The sequence below is a fragment of the Ursus arctos genome, unplaced genomic scaffold (assembly GCF_023065955.2).
Source record: "Ursus arctos isolate Adak ecotype North America unplaced genomic scaffold, UrsArc2.0 scaffold_10, whole genome shotgun sequence".
Classification (NCBI taxonomy): Eukaryota; Metazoa; Chordata; class Mammalia; order Carnivora; family Ursidae; genus Ursus; species Ursus arctos.
This window is the reverse complement of record NW_026622764.1, coordinates 12,508,370-12,526,245: the sequence shown is the minus strand read 5'-3', so window position 1 is coordinate 12,526,245 and position 17,876 is coordinate 12,508,370. Positions and strand designations below refer to the sequence as shown.

Sequence of the window (17,876 nt, the reverse complement as noted above, 5' to 3'; positions counted from 1 at the left end):
GGTGTAAGAAAATGGTCCAGTTTCATTCTTCTGCATGTGGCTCTCCAATTTTCCCAATGCCATGTGTTGAGGACACTGTTTTTTTTTTCCATTGGATGCTCTTTCCTGCTTTGTTGAAGATCAGTTGACCAGAGAGTTGAGGCTCTGTTTCTGAGATCTCTATTCTGTTCCATTGATTTATGTGTCTGTTTTGGGGCCAGCACCATACTGTCTTGATGGTTACAGTTTTGTAATAGAGCTTGAAGTCTGGAGTTGTGATGCCACCAGCTTTGGTTTTCTTTTTCAACATTCCTCTGGCTATTCGGGGTCTTTTCTGGTTCCATACAAATTTTAGGATTATTTGTTCCATTTCTGTGAAAAAAGTTGATGGTATTTTGATAGGTATTGCATTAAATGTGTAGATTGCTCTAGCTAGCATAGACATTTTAACAATATTTGTTCTTTCAATCCATGAGCATGGAACATTTTTCCATTTCTTTGTGTCTTCCTCAATTTCTTTCATGAGTATTCTATAGTTTCCTGAGTACAGATCCTTTACCTCTTTGGTTGGGTTTATTCCTTGGTATCTTATGGTTTTGGGTGCAATTGTAAATGGGATTGACTCCTTAATTTCTCTTTCTTCTGTCTTGTTGTTTGTGTATAGAAATGCAACTGATTTCTGTGCATTGATTTTATATCCTGCCACTTTACTGAATTCCTGTATGAGTTCTAGCAGTTTTGGGGTGAAGTCTATGATACATAAAGTATCATATCATCTGCAAAGGGTGAGAGTTTGACTTCTTTGCCTATTCGGATGCCTTTTATTTCTTTTTGTTTTCTAAGCACTGAGGCTAGGACTTCTAGTACTATGTCGAACAGCAGTGGTGATAGTGGACATCCCTGCCGTGTTCCTGACCTTAGGGGAAAAGCTCTAGGTTTTTCCCCATTAAGATTGATATTTGCTGTGTGTTTTTCATAGATGGCTTTTATGATATTGAGGTATGTACCCTTTATCCCTACACTGTGAAGAGTCTTAATCAAGAAAGGATGCTGTACTTTGTCAAATGCATTTTCTGCATCTATTGAGAGGATCATATGGTTCTTGTTCTTTCTTTTATTAATGTAGTGTATCACATTGTTTGATTTGTGGATGTTGAACCAACCTAGCAGCCCAGGAATAAATCTCACTTGGTCATGGTGAATAATCCTTTTAATGTACTGTTGGATCCTATTGGCTAGTATTTTGGTGAGAATTTTTGCATCCATGTTCATCAGGGATATTGGTCTGTAATTCTCCTTTGTAGTGGGGTCTTGGTTTTGTAATCAAGGTAATACTGGTCTCATAAAATGAGTTGGGAAGTTTTCCTTCCATTTCTATTTTTTGAAACAGTTTCAGAAGAATAAGAATTAATTCATCTTTAAATGTTTGGTAGAATTCCCCTGGAAAGCCATCTGGCCCTGGGCTCTTGTTTGTTGGGAGATTTTTTATTACTGCTTCAATTTCCTTGCTGGTTATGGGTCTGTTCAGGTTTTCTATTTCTTCCTGGTTCAGTTTTGGTAGCTTCTACATCTCTAGGAATGCATCCATGTCTTCCAGATTGTCTAATTTGTTGGCATATAGTTGCTCATAATATGTTCTTATAATTGCATTTCTTTGGTGTTGGTTGTGATCCTTCCTTTTTCATTCATGATTTTACTTATTCGGATCCTTTCTCTTTTGTTTTTGATAAGTCTGGCCAGGGGTTTATCAGTCTTATTAATTCTTTCAAAGAACAGCTCCTAGTTTCGTTGATCTGTTCTACTGTTCTTTTGGTTTCTGTTTCATTGATTTCTGCTCTGATCTTTATTATTTCTCTTCTCCTGCTGGGTTTAGGCTTTATTTGCTGTTCTTCCTCCAGCTCCTTTAGGTGTAGGGTTAGGTTGGGTATTTGAGACCTTTCTGTTTCAGGAGAAAGGCTTGTATTCCTATATACTTTCCTCTTAGGACCACCTTTGCTGCATCCCAAAGATTTTGAACAGTTGTGTTTCATTTTCATTTGTTTCCATGAATTTTTAAAAATTCTTCTTTAATTTCCTGGTTGACCCATTCATTCTTTAGTAGGATGCTCTTTAGCGTCTATGTATTTGAGTTCTTTCCAACTTTCCTCTTGTGATTGGGTTCAAGTTTCAAAGCATTGTGGTCCAAAAATATGCAGGGAATGATCCCAATCTTTTGGTACTGGTTGAGAACTGATTTGTGACACAGGATGTGATCTATTCTGGAGAATGTTCCATGTGCAATAGAGAAGAATGTGTATTCTGTTGCTTTGGCATGGAATGTTCTGAATATATCTATGAAGTCCATCTGGTCCAGCGTGTCATTTAAAGCCCTTATTTCCTTGTTGATCTTTTGTTTAGATGATCTATTTCAGTGAGAGGGGTGTTAAAGTCCCCTACTGTTATTGTATTATTGTTGATGTGTTTCTTTGATTTTGTTATCAATTGGCTTATATAATTGGCTGCTCCCATGTTAGGGGCATAAGTATTTACAACTTAGATCTCCTTGTTGGATAGACCCTTTAAGTATGATATAGTGTCCTTCCTCATCTCTTATTATAGTCTTTGGTTTAAAATCTAATTTGTCTGATGTAAGGATTGCCACTCCAGATTTCTTTTGGTATCCATTAGCATGGTAAATGGTTTTCCACCCCCCTTACTTTAAATCTGGTGGTGTCTTTGGGTCTAAAATGAGTCTCTTGCAGACGGCATATCAATGGGTCTTGCTTTTTTATCCAATCTGATACCCTGTGTCTTTTGATTGGGGCATTTAGCTCATTTGTATTGAGGGTAACTATTGAAAGAGATATGAATTTAGTGCCATTGTATTGCCTGTAAGGTGACTGTTACTAAATATTGTCTCTGTTCCTTTCTGGTCTGTGTTACTTTGGGGCTCTCTCTTTGCTTAGAGGACTCCTTTCAATCTTTCTTGTAGGGCTGGTTTGGTGGTTGCAAATTCTTTTAGTTTCTGTTTGTCCTGGAAGGCTTTTATCTCTCCTTCTATTTTCAATGACAGCCTAGCTGGATAAAGTATTCTTTTTCTTTTTTTTTTTTTTTTTTAAGATTTTATTTATTTATTTGACAGAGAGACAGCCAGTGAGAGAGAGAACACAAACAGGGGGAGTGGGAGAGGAAGAAGCAGGCTCCCAGTGGAGGAGCTAGGTGCGGGGCTCAATCCCAGAATGCTCGGATCACACCTGAGCCGAAGGCAGACACTTAACGACTGCGCCACCCAGGCGCCCCTGGGTAAAGTATTCTTGGCTGCATATTTTTCTCATTTAGAAAATATATCATGAATATATCATTCCAGTCCTTTCTGGTCTGCCAGTTCTCTGTGGATAGGTCTGCTGTCAATCTAATGTTTTTACCATTGTAGGTTATTTTCCTGAGCTGCTTTCAGGGTTTTCTCTTTGTCTCTGAGATTTGTAAGTTTTACTATTAGATGTTGTGGTGTTGAACTATTTTTGTTGATTTTGAGGGGGGTTCTCTGTGTCTCTATTCTCTTCTTTTTAAAGATTTTATTATTTATTTATTTGAGAGAGAGCACCAGCAGGGGGAGGGGCAGAGGGAGAGGGAGAAGCAGGCTCCCCACTGAGCAGGAAGCCTGACCCAACCCGGGGCTCAATCCCACAACTCATGAGATCATGACCTGAGCCAAAATCAAGAGTCAGCTGGCCACTCAACCAACTGAGCCACCCAGGCGCCCCTAGTATTTTATTCTTTATAACAGCTTTGTTGAGTTAAAATTCATAGACCATACAATTCACCCATTTTTTAAAAAGATTTATTTATTTATTCTAGAGAGACATGGTTGGGGCAAAGGCAGACAGAGAGAGAATCTCAAGCAGACTCCAAGCAGAGCACAGAGCCCAACATGGGGTGAGATCTCATGACCCTGAGATCATGACCCTGAGACCATGACCTGAGCCGAAAGCAAGAGTTAGATGCTTAACTGACTGAGCCACCCAGGGGCCCCAGTTCACCCATTTACAGTATACAATGCAATGGCTGTTAATATATTCACAGAGTTCCACAATCAACTTTAGAACATTTCCTCACCCTAAAAAGAAACCGCAGACCCCTTAACAGTCAGTTCCCATTTCCCTCTAATTCCTCTAGCCGGAGGCAACCTCTGACCTCCCTGTCTCCATAGACTTGCCTATCCTTGAGCTTTCCCCAAAATGCATTCATATACTCTGTGGTCTATTGTGACTGGCTTTTCACTGCAGCATGTTTTCTAGGTTCATGGATATGTTGTAGCATGTCAGTACTTTGTTCCTTCTTATTGCCAAACACTATTCCACTTATAGATAGGTCATGTCTGGTTCATCTGCTCATCATCTGATGGACATTCAGGTCGTTTCCACGTTTTGGCTATTATATAATAGCTCATATGAACACTCATGTAAGTTTTTAGACTTATGTTTTGGGGTGTCTGGGTGGCTCAGTCGGTTAAACATCCAGCTCTCAATCTCAGCTCAGATCTTGATCTCAGGGTCTTGAGTTCAAGCCCCACATTGGGCTCCACACTGAGTATGGGGCCTACACACACACACACACACACACAAAGACATGTTTTCATTTCTCTTGGATATATACCTAGAAGTAGAATTCATCATTTTATTACACAAATTTCAAGCATACAAGATGAAAAAATTTTATAGTGAACATGTTTCTAGCCACTGCCAACATTCTATAATTAACATCGTATTCTCCTTCCTTTATCACTACCTATTTCTCTCTCGCACTAGCCATCCATCAGCGGACCTTCCTTTTAAATCTATTTCAAGGTAAATGGCATAAGTACTCTTCCCCCTCAATACTTCAGCATGAATAGCATTCACTAGAGTTCAGTATTTGCTCTGTTTCATTTCTTTTGGGGTAATGTTTACATATGATGAAATGCACAAATCTCAAAGTCTATATTCACTAGGTTTAACCCAAACTGCTGGCAGGACAAATACATTATAATCACTCTGCAGCGTTTTCTCCTGCAGTCTTCCCCAGTTGATCTCCACCCTCTGCCCTTCAAAGACAACCTCCATTCTGAACTTTTCTCTATGGATTTGGTTTGCCTATCATAAAACATCATATAAATAGAAAAGTATAATATGTAGTTTTTGTGTGTGTCCTTTCTCAGCAAAAATGTTTTTGGGATTCATCCCTGTTGTCGATAGTTTATTCCTCTTTATTACTGAATTATAAATCTGTTGTGTATGAATACACCATAGCTTACTGTTCCATTCTCCTGTTGATGGGCATCCATTTGCCCCAGGTTTGGGTTTGTTTTTTTAGTTTTATGAATAAAGCTGTTGTGAACATTTTTGTGCAAGTCTTTTTGTGGACATATGTTCTTGTTTTTCTTGGGCAAATACATAGGAGTGGAATTACTTGGTCTTCCAGTGAGTGTATGTTTAAATTTACAAGGAATTGCCAGACTTTTTCCCAAAGTGGTGGTACCATTTTACATTTTCATCAGCACTGTATGAATTTTAGTTGCTCTATCTCCTCATCGAATTTTGATGTTGGTAGTCTTTTTAATTTTAGCAATTCTAGTGGATGAACAGTGTGTCTCATTGTGGCATTAATTTGTGTTTCTCACATGGATAAGAAGCTCTTTCACTGCTGGCTCGTCGTATGTCCCCTTTGCTAAGTGTTCAGATCTTTTGCCAATTTGTTAAAGTTTTACTATCTTGAATTATAGAGCAGTCCTGAAGAACCACTGATAATATACAAATCTGCTTTATTTTTAAGCAAGTCTAGGAAAGTAAAATTTTCTCTCCTTTTTTTTTTCTTTTTCCTGGTATGGCATAAATTCTAACTACAAGAACTTAATTGACTTCAGATTAGTGTCACTTAAGTCCATTTCTCTTGGTTACTTCTCATTCAAATTTCAGACAGAAATATTTAGAGATAACTTGTGATTAGACGTTGCATACTTAAGTAGGTTTATGCTTGAATGTGTAACGAGGACTTGAATTTGTTAAAGGATAGAAATTACTTCCTAAATAATTCCTCCTTATTCCTCCTTTCCCCTAGTATTCTTAATCTGTATGAAAGGGTAGAGGAATAATTCAACCAAGTACTAGTTTATGGCTACACCTTCAACTCCGTAACTAATAAGCTGAAGAACAGGGCTCGTGCTGGGAAAAGCAATATTCCACTGCTTAGGAAAAAGGTGTGGTTGTACTTAGGATTTACTTTCTTTTCAAGGATTAAGACCTGTATTTAAGCAGCCCTGATCCCATGTAGGAGGATAAAGAAGATGCTAAGGCCCAATTAGTCAAAAAATTCCCCCCACAGCGTTGGCGGTAATTTGCAGGTTAAGAGCACCGATTGCCCTTAGCTAGCTATGCTGAGGGAAGAGAAGAGCTTGACGATGCAGGTGTCTGTGTGGACCATCTGTCCCTCATCCTATTCAGGTAGGGGCAAGTAGGTGATTTCTTCTTTAATTTATGTTTTTTTTTTTTTAAAGATTTTATTTATTTATTTGACAGAGACAGCCAGCGAGAGAGGGAACACAAGCAGGGGGAGTGGGAGAGGAAGAAGCAGGCTCCTAGCAGAGGAGCCTGATGCGGGGCTTGATCCCATAATGCCGGGATCACGGCCTGAGCCGAAGGCAGACGCTTAACCGCTGTGCCACCCAGGCGCCCCTAATTTGTGTTTTTTTTTTTTAAAAAAAACTTTGTGTATTTATTTGAGAGAGAGAGTAAGCGTGTGTGCAGGGAGCAGAGGGGAGGGGCAGAAGGAGAGAATCTCAAGCAGACTCCTCACTGAGCATGGAGCCCACTGTGGGGCTAGATCTCATGACCCTGAGATCATGACCTGCACCAAAATCAAGAGTCCGACACTTAACCCACCGAGCCACCCAGACGCCCCTCGTTAACTTATGCCGTGACGATCCTTCAGCATGCATGAAGTTTAGGGATCTTCACCAGCAATTGTTGGGGGCACAGGAATGAACATTTTGCTTTGTTTTTGCCTTAAAATGTGTGAAGATCCCATTTCAAGAAGGGGATAATCATGCGATACATATGGAACTCCTACCACAGATTACTAAGCATCAGAGTTATTTTACATGGGTCTTCCTACGTGAGATCAATAAGACAAAGAGATTTGCCATCCCGATTATGGGTATACACATGTGTATGTGCAGATAGGTAGACAGATAGGGATAGATAAGAGATAGATACAGATACCGTCCCCAACCCCATTCCTACTTCAGTTCTCAATGCATTTTGAACAGTGAAAATGCTTCAAGTAACATCAACAATGATATACTTTCCCCTTCTGTATCATTTCATACTTTTTAAAGATTTTATTTATTTATTTGAGAGTGAGAGACACAGATAGTGAGACAGAGATTGAGAGAGAGAGAGAGCACAAGCGGGGAGGAGAAGAAGAAGCAGGCTCTCCGCCGAGCAGGGAGCCGGATGCAGGGCCAATCCCACGACCCCGGAATCATGAACTGAGCCGAAGGCAGACACTTAACCAACTGAACCACCCAGACGCCCCTGTATCATTTCATTTTTTTGAGAATCAAAAGGCAAGCTCACAGGCCAGATTCAAAATCCTTGTACTCTGTGACCTTCCTATGGTTTCCTCCTAAATTTTTCCTTTATAAAGTGAAGTGGAAAAAAATATGACAAAAAGTCCTTATTTTTTTTTATCGTATTCTACTTTCTGTTCTAAAAGGAGCATGTTTTTAATACTTTTCTCCAGCTGTCCTAGATTTATGAATACCAAGGCACAATGCAGCATAATGGTACAGAGCCCAGTCTCCGGCCTGGCGATCTGAGTTTGAATTCCCTTCTCCGCCATTTACTAGCTGTGTGAGCTTGGGTAAGTTACTTTGCCTCTCTGTGCTTCTGTTAACTCTTCTGTAAAATAGGGATAACACAGTTCCTACTTTATAAGGTGGATGTGTCAGTTAAATATATTGATATTCACTAAAGTATTAATAGCCATATGTTTGGCTATTATTACTATTATAAATTGAAAAAAAATCCTGCAGTTAAAGGTAAAAATTACAAAGTGATTCTAATCAAGGTGTGATACAATTTTTTTTAATTTTTTATTTTATTTATTTATTTATTTTTTGAGAGAGAGACAGCGAAAGAGAGCATGAGTGGGGAGAGGGAGAAGCAGGCCCCCCGCCGAACAGGGAGCCTGATGTGGGACTCGATCCCAGGACCCTGAGATTATGACCTGAGCTGAAGGCAGGCGCTTAACCAGCTGAGCCACCCAGGCGTCCCACAATTATTTTTTAGAACTCTGCAAAATGATACTAAAATGTATCTGGAAAAACAAATACGTAAAACTAGCCAGGAAAACATTGAAATTATGGGGTATAAATCCTATCAGATTAGTAAAATATAATATGAAGCTATCAACATCAACATTTTGTTATTGGGATAAGAATAGGGAGATGAGTAGAAAAGAATATGGACTCTATGATAAAACTTGCATTTCGAACGGGTGTAGAAGAGATGGATTGTTAGTAATATCTGGGCTATTGCTCTCCATATTATTGTTAATTATTATTATTATTCAAATAGTGTTTAGCCCTTTGGAAAAAAGAAAAGTTGGTTCTGCGTCCTATTTCTTATGCTAAAATAGATAGTATATAGATCAATTCTATAAACATAAACTGTTAAAGTGTGAAAATATAGTGATTTTTTAAAACGCTGGGGAAGACCTTTTCAAGCATGATGCAAAAATATGAAATCATAAAAGCAAACAATGGTTAGGGCGCCTGGCTGACTCAGTCGGTAGAGCGTGCGACTCTTGATCTCAGGGTCGTGAGTTGGAGCCCACGTTGGGTGTAGAGTTTCCTTAAAATAAAGAAAGAAAGAAAGAAAAGAAAAGAAAAGCAAACAATGATAAATCTCACAATATAAAAATTAAGAACTTCTTATTGCAAAAACAAGTACCATAAACAAATACAAAAGCAGAAAAAATATTCACTATGTGGTAACAAAAGGCTAATTTCCTTAACATATCAAGATATTATGAGCCAACAAGAAAAGACAAATAACCCAATGACAATATGAGCAAAGGATATAAAGTCAGTTCATGGATGAACAAATGTCAATGGATAATGTAAAAAGAATGAGATTCCATTTTACCTATAAGACTGGCAAATATTAGGGGCGCCTGGGTGGCTCAGTCGTTAAGCATCTGCCTTCGGCTCAGGGCATGATCTTACAGTCTTGGGATCGAGCCCCACATCGGGCTCCTCCGCTGGGAGCCTGCTTCTTCCTCTCCCACTCCCCCTGCTTGTGTTCCCTCTCTCGCTGGCTGTCTCTCTGTCAAATAAATAAATAAAATCTTAAAAAAAAAAATGACTGGCAAATATTAAAAGTTTGCCAATACCAAGAGTGGCCTAAAGTGTAAGCAGTAGGCACTTGCAAGCCTGTTCGTGGGTGTTTGGGCTATCCACTGCTGCATAGCAAGCCATGCAAAGTTTAATAAATTTATTTATTAATAAATAATAAGTAAAAGTTTAACCATTTTATCATAGATTTTGTGGATCAGAAATTTGGAAAGGGCACAATGGGGATGGATCTTCTCTGCTTCACAGTGTCCACAGTTGGTATGACCCCAAGGCTGGGTGGCCAGAGAGGCTGGGGACAGGCACAGTGGGGCTGGAGAACCCATCTCTGGGCTGAGTTGGTAGAAGGTGGATTCATCTGGGACTGTCAGTTGGAGCGCCACTCTGTGGCCTCTTGATTTTGGTGGTCTTAAGGTAGCTGCGACTTCTTACATGGCAGCTCAGGGCTCCAAGAGCAAGTGTATGCAGAGAATAAGCTAGAAGCTGCATGGTTTTTTCAGATCAAGTCATATAGCATCACCTCCACTCTACTAAGTCACAAGCTTGTCCAGATTCCAAGGGAGCAGACATAGACCCCCACTTCTCCATGACAGGAGTATCTAAGAATTGGTGGCCATTTTAAAACCCCCCACAGTAGAAGAATAAGTTATGGCAGCATCTTTGGAGGGCAATTTTGCAATATCTACCAAGATTGGTAGCAACCACCTTTTAAGCCAGAAGTGTTCTGCATGGACAGTCCCTTGGTTCCTATTCTCTACCTTCCTCCCGCCCCCCATCTCTCCTTAATCTTTTCTCTACCTGGTTTCTGCCACCACCATTACTATCCCTTCCCCTCCTAGATCTAGAACCTTCTCTGCAAAATAGTTAGGTCCTCATCTCTAGAACCCTTCTTAGATGCTATCAATTTTACAATCTCATGGGTCTACTTGCTGTCAATCGCTTCCTTTGGAACTCAGTATCTGTTGATTCCATTAAAGGGGAACAGCTATGAGTGCTGGCCCCATGGTGGCTGGGCTCTGGAAGGAGTAGGGCTCCATTCTGCTGAAATGAAACACAGCTCAAAATCCCAAGATTTTATTTCCTACCTACTTCAAGGGAGATTCATATTCTTCCTATTGACATAACTTTGGCTGTGCATCTTCTAATCCTCCTACTATATTGTGCTGTGTTGTTAGTTACCCATTGCTGCATAACGAATTACTCCAAAATTTAGGGGCTTAGAACAATGCCATTTATCATCTCATACTTTCTGTGGGTCAAGGATCTAGGCATGGCTTAGCTGGGTCCTCTGGCTCTGGATTTCTCATAATGCTGCAGTCATTTCAAGGCTCAATTGTCATTTCAAGGCTCCACCTGGAAGGATCCCCTTCCTAGCTCCCTCCTGTGATTGTCACATGATTCAGTGTCCCAAGGGCTCTTAACTAAGGCCTCATTTCCTTACCAGCTCCCTTTGTTCCTAGCTGCAGGGGTCCTTCATAGAGCACCTCCCAATATGGCGCTGGCTTCAACCAAGGCAGGCAAGAGAGAGGGCCAGCAAGATGGAATTCAGTTTTTGTAAGCTAATCACAGAAATGACATCACCTCACGCTTCCATATTCTGTATCTTAGCAGTGAGGCCCCCACTAGGCCCAGCCCTTGGTCAGGGTGAGGGGATTACACAGAATATGAGTATTAGGAGCCACCGCCAGAGTGCCCACAGTGCTGTGGGCAAATCCCCTCTTCCTGGACTTGGGTTTTAACAGGTTCTCCTGTTACTGACAGCGCATATTGTCATGTCCAGAGATTCACAATGCCCTGACCCAGAAAGGTGGGGTCTGGGTGGTCGTATGTTTCCCGGGGAGAGGATGGTGATTATGGAATAAGAAGTTTCTTTTCACTGTGACACATGATTGCTTCAACATAAGAGATTTACACACACTTCTGTATAAGTTTAGAACATTTTTTAAAAAGATTTTATTTATTTGAGAGAGTGAGAGAGCAAGAGCAGGGGAAGAGGCAGGGCAAGAGAGAGAAACTGACTTCCCACTGAGCTCAGAGTCCAATGAAGGGCTCGATGTGGGGCTCAGTCCGTGAGATCATGACCTGAGCTGAAGTCAGACACCGAACCGACTGAGCCACCCAGGTGCCCCTAAGCTTAGAACATTTCTGAGGACTGTGAACCCCGGGAAAACTGATCTCTGGGAAGTGGGACCAGGAATGCAGGGAAGGGTCCCTTATATACTTTCTTTTTTTTTTTTAAAGATTTTTTTTTAATTTATTTATTCGACAGAGATAGAGACAGCCAGCGAGAGAGGGAACACAAGCAGGGGGAGTGGGAGAGGAAGAAACAGGCTCATAGCGGAGGAGCCTGATGTGGGGCTCGATCCCATAACGCCGGGATCATGCCCTGAGCCGAAGGCAGACGCTCAACCGCTGTGCCACCCAGGCACCCCCCTTATATGCTTTCTTATTTTTTTTTTAAAGATTTTATTTATTTATTTGACAGAGATAGAGACAGCCAGCAAGAGAGGGAACACAGCAGGGGAGTGGGAGAGGAAGAAGCAGGCTCATAGTGGAGGAGCCCGATGTGGGACTCGATCCCAGCACACCGGGATCACGCCCTGAGCCGAAGGCAGACGCTTTAACAACTGCGCTACCCAGCTGCCCCTATATGCTTTCTTAATACCTTTCTGTACTGCTTACTTAATTCTCCATGTACTTACGTTTATTGTAATAAGAAAACAGTTAAAATTAACAAAGGGAAAAGTTAAGAAGGTAACCACTTAATTCAGAACGATTTCTAAATAACCCCATGTCATGGGATAAAAAGGGGACCGAATTAATTACAAATTGTTAAGTCTGAAAGCAAGACACAAAAGAAAAAGTGACAAGTGAACGCAGCAGATTTTGCAGACCAGGTATCCCTGGCTTTTCAGGCAGAGGAATTTAAGTGCTTTCAGTGAAATGAAGTACAAAGCACAGAATGTTCTGGAGAGCTTGAAGCTGGGGGGTGGGTTCTCTAGCCTCTTCCGGCTGGAGCCCCCGGCCTGCCCTCTTCTCTCTCCTTTATTAACTCTCTCCCCAGGCCTGCAGACCCTCTCCGATTACCTCCCTGAAAAGTCACCTTGCCTCAAACATGCTGGTAATATTAAGGTCATAAGACAGCATCAGTTGTCCGTACCCGTGCTGAGAGCTAAAAACACAAACCTTAACTCCAGACCTAGAAAGAGAATGAAAGAAACGCTAGAGCGACGCGAAAATGTGTGTCTTCCAAAGAGAATGACCAGGTAAATGTCGTTTTTCTAATTTTCTGATTTCTAGGGTTTTTTGTCTTTAGTTGTGAGGTACGGCAGGGTACCTTGCTTGCCACTCGTGCAGAACCTGCCTAGCAAAGAACACAGCGCGGGAGAGCTTGTTAGAAATAGCGTCCCAAACTCGGGCACCCGGCTGGCTCAGTTGGTTAAGGGTCTGCCTTGGGCTCAGGTCATGACTCTGGGGTCCTGGGATGGAGCCCTGCCTTTGGCTCTCTGCTCAGCAGGGAGTCTGCTTCCCCCTCTCCCTCTGCTCCCCCTCCACCAGCGCCCCCCCTTTCTCTCTCAGATGAGTAAGATTTTTTAAAAAAAGAAAAAGAAAAGAAATAGTGTCCCAACCTTACTAAACCAGAATCTGCATCTTAACAAGATCCCCAGGTGATTCATGCATGAAATTTAAACCAACAATCGTTCTCGAACCTGGCTTCACATTGGCATCACCTACAGAACTTTAAAAATACTGAGGCCTGGGTCCCAACCTCATAAAGCCTGATGCACTTGGCTGAGGTGAAGTCTGGCCAATGGGTTTTTAAAAAAATCTTAGGTGATTCTAGGACTCAGAACCATTACGCCAGTATAGCGGTTCTCTGAGGGTGGGTCCAGCTCACCTGCAAATTCTCAAGCCCCACCCAGACCTACGGAATCCGGAAACTCTGAGGACGGCCTGACAATCTATTCGAGCTCGCCCTGCAGGCCACTCGGATGCGGGCTGATGTTGGAGCACCTGATAAGGTAGGTCTGGGGTGACACGCCAAAATGTACATTTCTTAGTTTCCAGGCGTGGCAGGTGTGAGGGCCAACACTTAGAGAAGCACTGGCCCAAACCCTCTGATCTAGGGTTTGTCCAGAGCCACACAGCTGTCGGAACCTACTCTTTCTTCTCTTCGGCTACAAACTGCCCAACTGTTGTTTCTTCTTGGGTCTGAGGCCTCCACGGCCCTTTTTACTCCCACTAGCATCAAACAGGCAAGCATAAAAAAATACAGGTCAGTACCTCATACTAAAAATTTGTCTCTCTGCTTCTTTCTAGAAACTACTCACACCTGCTGCCCACAGCTACCCCTGTACTTCTAATGCGCCCTGTTGTGTCCACCCACACCGCCACAAGGGGCCCCTGCTCTGCTCCTCTCTGAGGTCAGTTGTAGCCTCTCCCTTGAAACCTATCCACCTGGTTGGAGGCCTGTGAACTCCACTAAGGCACAAAATGACCAGGGTTCCGGAGCCAGCGGCCTTCAGAGGCGGGAAGCTCTTGCTTCGGGATCTATCAGAGGGTTCCTTGGGGTTTTAACCTGCTGCCGCCCGCCCTTTCTCCTCCACAGCGAGGAGAGGAAAAGGCGACATGGGGGCTCAGGGAGGGGGGATGGAGGGTGGGGACAGTGACTGTGTGTCGTGTCCCCCCCCACCCCCCCGCCATAAGTCCCAGCCGCCTCGGTCCTGAATCTCGCTTCCTCCCCCATTAAATTCCGCAGACCAGCTCCCAACCTTTTCCCTTCCCCTCCCGGGCTTTGCTCCTGTTCCTGGAGGTGGGGCACGTAGGGGTGGGGATTGTCCTGGGAATCGCCAGGGTGGAGGACACTGGGCCGCGGCGGGGGAGGTGGCAACCGCCCCTTCGAGATTAAGTCTCTCGCAGCCCAGGGTGGTGCCGGAAGCCCGTTCGTGCGGCTTGGGAGGGGAGAGTGCTCGTGGGTCCCTGCAAAACGCCGCTTCCCGCGCGACCACGTAAAGTCCTAGGTGGACACACAGGCACCCCCCTGCATGACCTCAACCAGCGAGTTGCGGAGTCCGCGCCACCGACCGCCTTCCAGCTGCTCCTGGTTTTAGCCGGTGCGCTCTGTCTCCGGCTCTCCTTATATCGCTTTCAACCACAGCAGCAGGATTGGCGTGTCCCTGGTGGCGCAGCGCACTCCCCAGCGCTTCCTGAGCTCGGTTTCGTGGCGCCGCGCTGAGACACGGGTTCTGGCTTTAGGACCAAGTAAGGCACAAATCCGAGGTGGGCTCGTGGGGTCGGGGAGGGGCGCTCCCGGCTGGCGGCGCTCCCGGCTGGCGGCGCCCGCGGCGCACCTGCCCCCGGGGCGGAGCGGGGCGGGGCGCGCTAGCGCGCGGGTTGCCGGCCCGGACGCTGGAGGGGGCTGTGGCTCTCTCGCTGTCCCCGCGGCTCGGGCGGCGCGGCGCCCCAGCTCCCCCCGCCGAGGGGGCCGGCCCAGGCCCGGGGAGGGGCGCGATCGCCTTCACTTCCCGCTCGCCGGCCTCGGAGGCGGCGGGTCCAGCGCGGGCGCAGGGCTGCGGGCGCTCGGCTGGGGCGCGGGGCGGGGACGCGGCCGCCGCCCGCTTTGCGCCGCTCCTCCCCGCGCGAGTGGCTCTCGGCCCGGCGTCGAGGCGGCCATGGCGACCCTGAGCCCGCTCCCCACCCACCCCGCCTGCTCCGCCCTCCCCTCCGCCCCGCGCCACCTTTGATGGCTCGGACCTCGGCCGGCCACCCCCAGCCCCGCTTGCGCTCCCGCGCCGCCGCCGCCCGCGGGTATTAATAGCCGAGCGCCCCTGCTGCACGCGCAGCCCGGAGCCGCCGCGCCCTCGGCAGCCGGGGGCTCGGAGCTGCTGAGCCCGGAGGCCCAGAGTGGGAGCCGGAGCCGCCGGCGCCGTGGAGGTAGGAGGCGCGGGGCGAACAATGACCGCGGCGGGGCGGGCGGGCGGCAACTTGTGCGAGTCGGGGCGCCCGGAGCCGACCCGCCGGGGGGCGCGGGCGGAGGTGGGTGCGTGCCCGCGGGGTCCTGCCGGGAGGAGGCGGGCGGCGGGTGGGATCGGGTTCCAGCCCGCCGAGCCCGGGGCAGCTCCGGCAACAATAGCTGGAGCTCGGGGGCCTCCGGGCTCCGGGCCACCCTTTGCACTCTTCTCACCTCCGCGGACCCGGGCAGCGGGGCTCTGCGCGCGACCCCCTTCGCTTCCCCCACCCCTCGGCGCCCTTCCCCCCACTTCCTCCCATCCCACCCAGCACGGTGACAGCGCCGGACGCGGCTTCCGGACCTCCGGCCGTAATCTTGGCCCCAGAGGCGGGTCGCAGGGCCGGGGAGGTGGCCACTGGCTTCGGTGCCACGGCGCTGCCGGGTGCCGGCCGCTCGCCCACGCGCGGCGCGAGCACCCCGGTAGGTGACAAAGAGGAACACACCCTCCGCCTAAGTTAGATTTTTGTCTCTCTTTACCGCCTGCCTTTATGGAGGGCAAAGTTTTTTTTTTTTTTTTCTTTCGAGCAAAGGACACAGATTTTTGTGGTGAGCATGTCAAAACAACTTCTGATTGTGGTTTTACGATTTAAGTTTCGGGAACTTCAGCTGTGCGATCCGGCCAGACCCTTAGTGAGTGAGTGAGTGTGTGCGTGCGTGTGTGTGTGTGTGTTTTATTGGGGGGGGTGAGTTCCCCGTCATCATTCTGGATTTGGTTGTCGTTTTCGTTGTGGCCCGGCCGCTGCTGGGATCTTTGCCGGACCCCGGAAAGAAGAAGGAGGTGGGGCTCACAAAGGGACGAGGAGCCTGCTCTCAGCTCAGCTTCCAGAGAGGTGGAGAGCTTGCCTCTCTTTTCGGGAGCAGTGTAGCGGTCTGAGCCTGTCTGGGGGCCTTCTGGAGTACCATGCTGGCCTCTGGCTGTTTCGTTTCATTATTGTTGCTAATGCCTTCCGTGTTAGCTTCCCAGGTTCACTTGCTCCGCCAGCCCTCCGCTGTTTCCCGCTTCCCGCATGCCTTGACTTCTGTGGACCCCTATCTCCCCACCCCGCAGGCAGTCTTGGGAGAGCCAAACCCCTTGGGTTATGTGTAATGTGTTTTGCACGTGGTGACTTGCCAAGCCCATTTCGGAATGGCCTTTAGCATTGTCTTGATTTTCTTCAGTCTAAACGGGAGAGGAGAAGACAGGCCTTTTTGGTGCTGAGAGCTTGGAGGGAGTTGCCTTAAAAATTGCCCTTATTGTTCTGATGGGATGGGCCCTTCTGATGTCTCCCGACTTTGGCTTTCTTCCCTCATTCCACAGCCTGCCGGCTGGGGGTTTACCCTCAGCCGTTCCAGAGGCTTGGTCTTCTGGTATGACAGTTTCTGACCATACACTTGGTCTGTGGGTCCAGCATCCACATGGCTCACTTTGTATTCCTGCAGCATCGTTCTGCAGCAAGGCACCAATATTGGAGTCACTCCAAGCACAACAAAACGTTTGTGTTTTTAGAATGTCTGGCTAATAGATCTGCCTCTGGGTAGAATAAATAGACATTATTGGCGGGGGGCTGGCTCCCGGGGCGTAGTGTTGGTGGAGGTGCTGAGTTGATGCCTCCCTAGCCCAGGCCTTCCCAGAATCTCGTTTCTTTTATGTGAGCAGGAAACTTGAAATAGTTGAAGATGATGTCGTTGTGCCCCATAGGGTCACAGATTCTGTAGCGTGCCCCTTGTGAGCTGGTACGTGGTTGTTCATTTAGGGAGTCTGTCCCTGTGGAAATCCTGGAATTAGGCTTATAATGCCCCTTTTCCCATTGATGGTCTCTTCCTGGAATTTGTATGGTGATTGAATTCCTTGGGTCATGATAGAACACTAAGGCTACTCCGTAGCCAAATTTACCAAAAGGAGATTTAAAAAAATCTATCCTAGACAATTTTCTTCTGGAGTATTGCATTTATGTTATTATTTTGAGCCTGAAAGAAACCTAGGTGGATGTTTGTGTTTTGTATTTCGTTAGAGAAACTGACCAAGGGAAGTTAAGAATTAAATACAGTTTCGAAAGGCTTAGTTTTTTATTTTTTAAAGATTTTATTTATTTATTTGACGGAGAGGCAGCGAGAGAGGGAACACAAGTAGGGGGAGTGGGAGAGGGAGAAACAGGCTTCCCGCTGAGCAGGGAGCCTGATGTTGGGCTCATCCCAGGATGCTGGGATCATGACCTGAGCCAAAGGCAGACGCTTAACGACTCAGCCACCCAGGCGCCCCGAAAGGGTTAGTTTTTTAAAAAGTGGAATCCATCCTCTCCGACTCATGGGGCATAGCAGAGTTTAATTCATTTGGAAAATGATACAAATTTTTAAGGAGGGTGCGTGCGATAACCATCACAAGAGAAAGGCTTTTTCCATCCTAGAAGAGGTTAGAGACCACTGGTGAAAAGGCAAGTGCCCAGTCTTCCTCTGCGGAACGCTCTGTAGGAAAGGTGACACTGTGGCTTTCCCAGAGGCTGGGGGAGGTTTCTGGATGTGTGGGTGCTGGGCCAGTGA

At 46.0% G+C, this 17,876-nt stretch overlaps 1 protein-coding gene across 4 annotated transcripts in view; it reads left to right on the top strand.

Annotated features, from left to right (window-relative positions):
- The first annotated feature begins 14,161 nt into the window (after window positions 1–14,161).
- Window positions 14,162–17,876, top strand: part of FARP1 (FERM, ARH/RhoGEF and pleckstrin domain protein 1) — a 267,311-nt gene continuing 263,596 nt past the window's right edge. For 3 of the 4 annotated variants that reach the window (XM_044381909.3, XM_026493502.4, XM_026493503.4), the window contains exon 1: window positions 14,921–15,283. The gene's annotated coding sequence lies outside the window, so the exon portion shown is untranslated. Of the gene's footprint in view, window positions 14,612–14,920; window positions 15,284–17,876 lie in introns of those variants that run through there. The other variant, XM_026493504.4, reaches the window with a different exon arrangement.